The sequence below is a fragment of the Rhinolophus sinicus genome, linkage group LG09 (assembly GCF_036562045.2).
Source record: "Rhinolophus sinicus isolate RSC01 linkage group LG09, ASM3656204v1, whole genome shotgun sequence".
In the NCBI taxonomy this organism is placed as follows: domain Eukaryota; kingdom Metazoa; phylum Chordata; class Mammalia; order Chiroptera; family Rhinolophidae; genus Rhinolophus; species Rhinolophus sinicus.
The window spans coordinates 49,298,033-49,304,420 of NC_133758.1; positions in this window are offsets into that span (position 1 = coordinate 49,298,033).

Genomic DNA, 6,388 nt, shown 5'->3' on the forward strand with positions numbered 1-6,388 from the left:
ATTCTTTCTGTCCCTTTCTCTCTCTCCTCCTTCTGGGATTCCCAGTATGCATTTTTTATCCATTTCTTGCTATGTTACACATCCCTGTGTCTCTGTTCATTTTTCTGTTTGTTCCTCAGACTATACAATCTCAATAGACATATTCTCAAGTTTATTGATTCTTTTTTTCTACCAGTTCAAATTTTCTATTAAGTCCCTCTAGTAATTTTTTTACTTAATTTATTGTACTTTTTTATGGTATATATCTTTTATTTAGATTTTCTTTTTTCATTAATAATATCAGGTTTACGATGATTAGACATTTACACCTCTCAGTGATAACCCCACCAAACCTACTACCTATCTGACAATGTACATAGCTATTACAATACCATTGACTATATTCCCTATGCTGTGGTTTACATCCAGTGACTCTCTCTCTCTCTCTCTCTCTCTCTCTCTCTCTCTCTCTCTCTCTAGTTAACATTTAATATTATTTTATATTACCTTCAGTGCAGTAGTTAGACCTTCTCCTATTGAAAAAAATGAAAAAAACAAAAAAACAATCATTTTAGAAGCAGCCACAAGTTTTCTTGGAACTGTGTAGCTGGTCATCACTGGACAAAATTAATTTATTGTACTTTTCAACTCGAACATTTCTATGTGGTTCTTTTTAATGCTGTCATACTTTTTTCTAATTTTTTTTAATATTATGTCCTTTAATTCTTTGAACATCCTTATCATAACTGATTTAAAGCCTTTGTGTAGTAAGGCCAACATCTAGGACCTCTCAAGGACCGTTCTATTGGTTGCTTTCTGTGTATGGTCAAACCACCTTGATTTTTATTTGTTTGTTTGTCTGCATGTCTTACAATGTTTTTTTCATTTTCCAAAATGTGGGCATTTTAGATAACATAGTATGGTAATTTTGGAAATAAAATTCCCTCACCCAGGTTTATTGCTCTTGCTAAGTTGTTGTTGTTGCTATTTATTTGTTTGGTGACTCTCCTGTAAAGTCTTTCTGTAAAGTCTTTTTCCTGTAGGGTACAGCCACTGAAGTCTCTGCTTAGTTAGTTTAGTACTCAGCTAATGTTGGTCAGACATTCTTATGTAGCTTGAACCAATAAATTTTCCATCCTTTCTTGTGTGTATTATGAAACACTTTCAACATTCAGGCAGTTTAAAACTCTGCCTTAGCCATCAGCTTCTGCTAGTGCAGGGCCTGAAGGTTAACCAGAGGTCAGAGATTAGAACTTTCTCAGGTCTTTCCTGGGCATGCACACAGCCTTACCCATGTGTATGACCATTGAGTTCACTAGGAACGTGACAAAGCTTGCCAAAGCCCCTTACGGAAATCTTACCCTCCTTTTAACTTTTTGGCTGTCTCTTGTGCTAGCCCAACTGGTATCAGAGCCTCAAGCAGAGCCTATATTAAATGATTGCTGCTGCTTATTTTTGAAAATGTTCTCCAGGCCCTGATTTAGATCAAATAACGGCAACAGCCTGTGAATGGGGCTTTTCCATAGAGCTGAGACAAGTCAAGTAGTGACAAAGCGATGGAAATGGGACTTTATGAGAAGCTTCAAACCCAGCCTGCCTCCTCTGGGGGCTGCAAGACAGCTAGTTTTCAAGGTTACTGTGGAGTTGGTAGTTGAATGAAAGTGGGTCAAATTTAAAATCTACAAATTCTACTGTTCTTACTATGGTTCTGCAGACTTCTCAGATAATTGCAAGCTTTTGATTAATTTCCAGAATGAAAAAGTTGATTTTGACTTTTTTTTAACCTTTGTTTTTATTGCTTTTATGGAGGAGTGGATTGGAGGTCCTCACTCCAACATTCCAGAAGTCCCCTTGCCATTGTCCCTTTGGATCCTTTGGCTCTTTCTTTTAAAGGTAACTGAGATTTGCTTTAATAACCTATGGTGATTCTTTTTCTTATCCGGAGAAATCCAAAACTCCAATTCAAAAATCTTTATGCACTCCTATGTTTATTGCAGCACTATACACAATAGCCAAGACCTGGAAACAACCGAAATGCCCATCAGTAGATGACTGGATTAAGAAACTGTGGTACATTTATACAATGGAGTATTACGCAGCCATAAAGAAGAAAGAAATCTTACCATTTGCAACAACATGGATGGACCTAGAGAACATTATGTTAAGTGAAATAAGTCAGAAAGAGAAAGACAAATACCATATGATCTCACTTATATGCAGAATCTAAAGAAAAGAATAAGTGAATGAACTAATCAGAAACAGTTTTGGAAACATGGAGGAAAAACAGAGGGTTGTTAGAGGGGCGGGGGGGTGGGGATAAGGGAAAGGTGAGAGGTTTTGAAAAATAGTCGGTAACCACAAGATGGTCATGGGGGTTTGAAAATTAATTTGGGGAACGTACAGAGGGATAGTGGATGGGGAGAGGGGGGTTCACACAGTGGGAGGGATATAAATGATAAACGTCTAAGTTTTGCTTTGTCTTGTGCACCTGAAACTAATAAAATAAAAATAAATAATAATAAAAAAAAAACAGAAAAAAAAAAAACCACCTATGGTGAGACATCAGACATGGAAATGCCTGTCATGAAGGAAAAGGTTTATACTCGCAATCTCCTGGAAGCAGGAGGCAAGGTATGCCATGCAAGCCCACACGAGAAGCCCCAGGGTTGGTTAGGAGGCAGGCAGTAAGGAGAAGAAATGGATGAGAACTTTACTGTGGTTTCCATGGTAAGGAACAGGCAAGGTAGGGTGAGCAGGGTTAAAATTGGCTAGTTTGAATAATTTCATTGTTCTTGAGAATAAGGGCTGCCTCTAGTTGTTTGGTACCTGGTCCTGGGATGAGTAAGGTATAAGGTGGGGGAACAGTGGCCCCAAATGTAAGAAAGTAGTTAGGTTTCGGCTCCAGATTGGTTGGTTTGCATATGACAGGTATGCTCCCAAGTGAGTGTTCACTCTGTCTAAGAATTGACTAGCCCTGGAAGGGGCAGTCTCTGCAGAGTCAGCTAAACCCAAAAGTATCAAAGTGTCAAACATATAGAACAAAGCGACATGGTTAATACACTCCCCATAGTTTCCACGTTGCTATTGAGAAATAAAAGTCTGTGGTCATCCCTCCCTAGATGTATCACATAGCATGCCTGGAATCCTATTCCCACCACAGGGAGGCACCAGGGACTAAGAAGCAGTCCCTATTTACCTGGGACCCTTGGGCGTGTTTCCCCTCCTAGTCTAGGGACTGTCCTGCGCCTCCTTCTCTAGAGCACAGGCTTTGCCCTCTAACCCAGTCCCTCCTGGTGAGCTGTTGCTACATGTTTGGTGGTCCATTATAACTAGAGCCTGAGTCATTGGTAACTTCCAAAACTAGTTACCTTTTCTTAAGGGCAGGAAATGTTTAATCTGGCAGGACATAAGGGCAATGAAATGGCATTTTCCATTTCATTCTTCTAGTGTTGGAAAAAAAAAAAAAAAAAGAAAGAAAATGAAATAGAACAGTCAGTTTTTATATTTAAAGTGTGACCATTTATATCACATATAGACATATATATGGCATTTATATATAATGTTGACATCAGACAAATACAAAGATCTTTCTTCATTCAAATATCTTTATCTTTTCCTTAAGGCATCCTCAATTGCACCTTTTGTTTTCTAATCAAGTATGTCCTCTCTCCACTAATTTTAATTTTTCCTTCCTTTGTTTAGTAGTACTTGGTCTTGCCTTTTTTATGTCACTTTTCATTCTAAATATTTGTATCTGCATATGTGCCTTCCACTAGAATGTTCATTTTTATGTGAAAACCCAGTATTGCACATATATAAAGTTGGAACTAAAAAAGATGAATCAAATGGACACGATCGTTTCCAAAAAGTGGTAACATTCAATAATAACATACGAAGTAGCCCCTCTGACTTTATGTTTTGGTTCTTTTGATAATTTCAAATTTTTAAAAAGATAAAACTCTGTCCCTCTGAAGAAACCATCTGGTAACAAAGAGCACTCAGTTGTACAGAGTTGCTTATAAACACTGCTGGAAATGAGGCCTAAGTCTAGTTATGCCTGCTACATTGACCCTTATTCAGAGCCACTTAGAAGAGAAAGCAAAAAACTGTGGACAACAGACTAGAGAAAAACTGGAAGTTTGAATAGGTAGATATATGAGGCGGTACTTTGTAGGATTCTGTTACCCCCAACTGAAACAAGCCTTGGAAATATACTTGTCTTGAAGGAGACAGCATTCTGTAGCTGGGAGAAAATACATGGTTCCAGACTCAGCTCCTAGGAAGGAGCAAAGACCCTATCTAGGGCCCATCCTTTAACTCTGAGCCTATCTCAGTAATAAAGAATATGACAATTGCAAAAGATGACAGCATAAAAGGGTGTCTTTTATAGATGTAGTAGATGTGGGAGAAGTTTAATCTCTTTTAATGTTTAAACTGAATAGAAGCTTCTCTTTGGAACTATGCCACACTTGGAAATCCTTCTTCTCCGTGCTGCAATAGACTCTTATTGCACATACAAGGTCTACTGGTTTGTAGTTGTGGTTGAGTAAAAAGGAATAGATTCTGAGTTAGGGTATAAAGGTTGCAAGAACAATGTAAAGAATAGCTAGAGGGGATTTTATATTCTGTGTCATTCTCTTAAAGACTGGATTTTTCAGTTTTGATTAAAAAGATCACAGAGAAGGAATTCCTCAGATTCTTTCCTAAATGGCTTGCTGGTTTAAGAGACCGAACTAATACAACAAGAAAAATTAACTACACTTCATTTCTGATATGTGGTCCTTATCCCTTCGGGTGAATAATAAGGCCCGACTTTAGTTAAATAGATCACTTGTTAGATTTTTCAGATGGGGACAACTACAGTAGTATCTGAGGTTTTACTTGCCAGTTTTAGTTACCCATGGTCAACTGTAGTCAGAAAATATCAAATAGAAAATTCTAGAAATAAGCAATTAATAAGTTTTAAATTGTGTATCATTCTGAGTAGCATGATGAAATTTTATGTCATCCCACTCTTTCCTACCTGACACATGAATCACCACTGTGTTCTCGTACACTACCTGACCCTTAGTCACTCAGTTATCAGATCAACTGTCATAGTATCACAGTGCCCTTACTTTACTTAATAATTTCCTCTAAGCCATTCATGTAACTTTTATTACGATATATTGGGATAATTATCCTAGTTTATTATTAGTTATTGTGGTTAATCTCTTACTGTGCCTAATTTATAAATTAAATTTTATCATAGTTATGTATGTATAGCAAAAAACATAGTATATAGAGGGTTCAGTACTCTCCTTGGTTTCAGGCATCCACTGGGGGTCTTGGAACATATCCCCTACTGATAAGGTGTGACTACTATAAGAAAAAGCAAGAATACAGTACATGGTGTATCTAATTGTGATCTTTCTTTATGCATGTAACTATATGAAAATAATGGTATAACTATCTTGAATTTCTTGGTATAAATATGGGATAAAATATGGGAAAATTTGTAACAATATTTATACCAGGACAGAACAAATTTTATAGTCATTAAATTTCAACTGCCATCAGTACATTTAATATAAATTTATTTTTCTCGTCAGGGCTAAATAGAAAATAAATATGCCACTCAGTTTGAGTCTCTATCTATGCTCAGAAATATTTTTGGTTCTGCTCATTCATTATACATAGTATTTGAAGACTTTAGAGAAATAAGATATAAACATTTGTCACTTTGGTCTATTTTGCCTTCAAGTAACAAAGCCTGTATTATCGGTTAACTTTAATTACTGTGGATAGGTCCTTATCTGTGCCTTGTAACTGGCTGATCCTGTCCCTCTAGTCATGGTGTTGGATGACACTGGATGACACTTGGAAGACACCAGGTGTCTTTTTTCTAGGACCTGGAATTCATCTAGCCAGCTAAGAGGGCAACAACCCAAGGAGACCCATCCATGAAAATGATATTCTCCTTCTAACTGGGTTGCTTACTTGGTAACCACGTCAGTGTATCCCGCATTCACTAGAAACTCACTAGACTTAACCATTGGACTTTCTTCACTAAATCCAAGTGGTTTCATATTTTACAATCATTCACAATATTTTACACAATTAGTTTTTAACCTAAATCCATTTTTCTTTTTTTCTTTGAACCATATTTTTTATTATCCAATCTCAGAGATAAAATACTTATGAATATTCTAGTCTGTCATATTGACATTCATTTGTGAATTCTAGGCACTTTTTTTCTGCATTTTAAATGTCCCTATGTCCATGATTTTAATTACACCATTTAAAGGACCCTTTCATCTCAGTCTCAAGATAGCCCTTAGCAGTAAAGTCAGACTCTCAGAAGAGCCAAATGAAAATGCATATCAGTGCTCTTTTAATTAATGTCATTCTTGCTTCTTATTGACGTAAG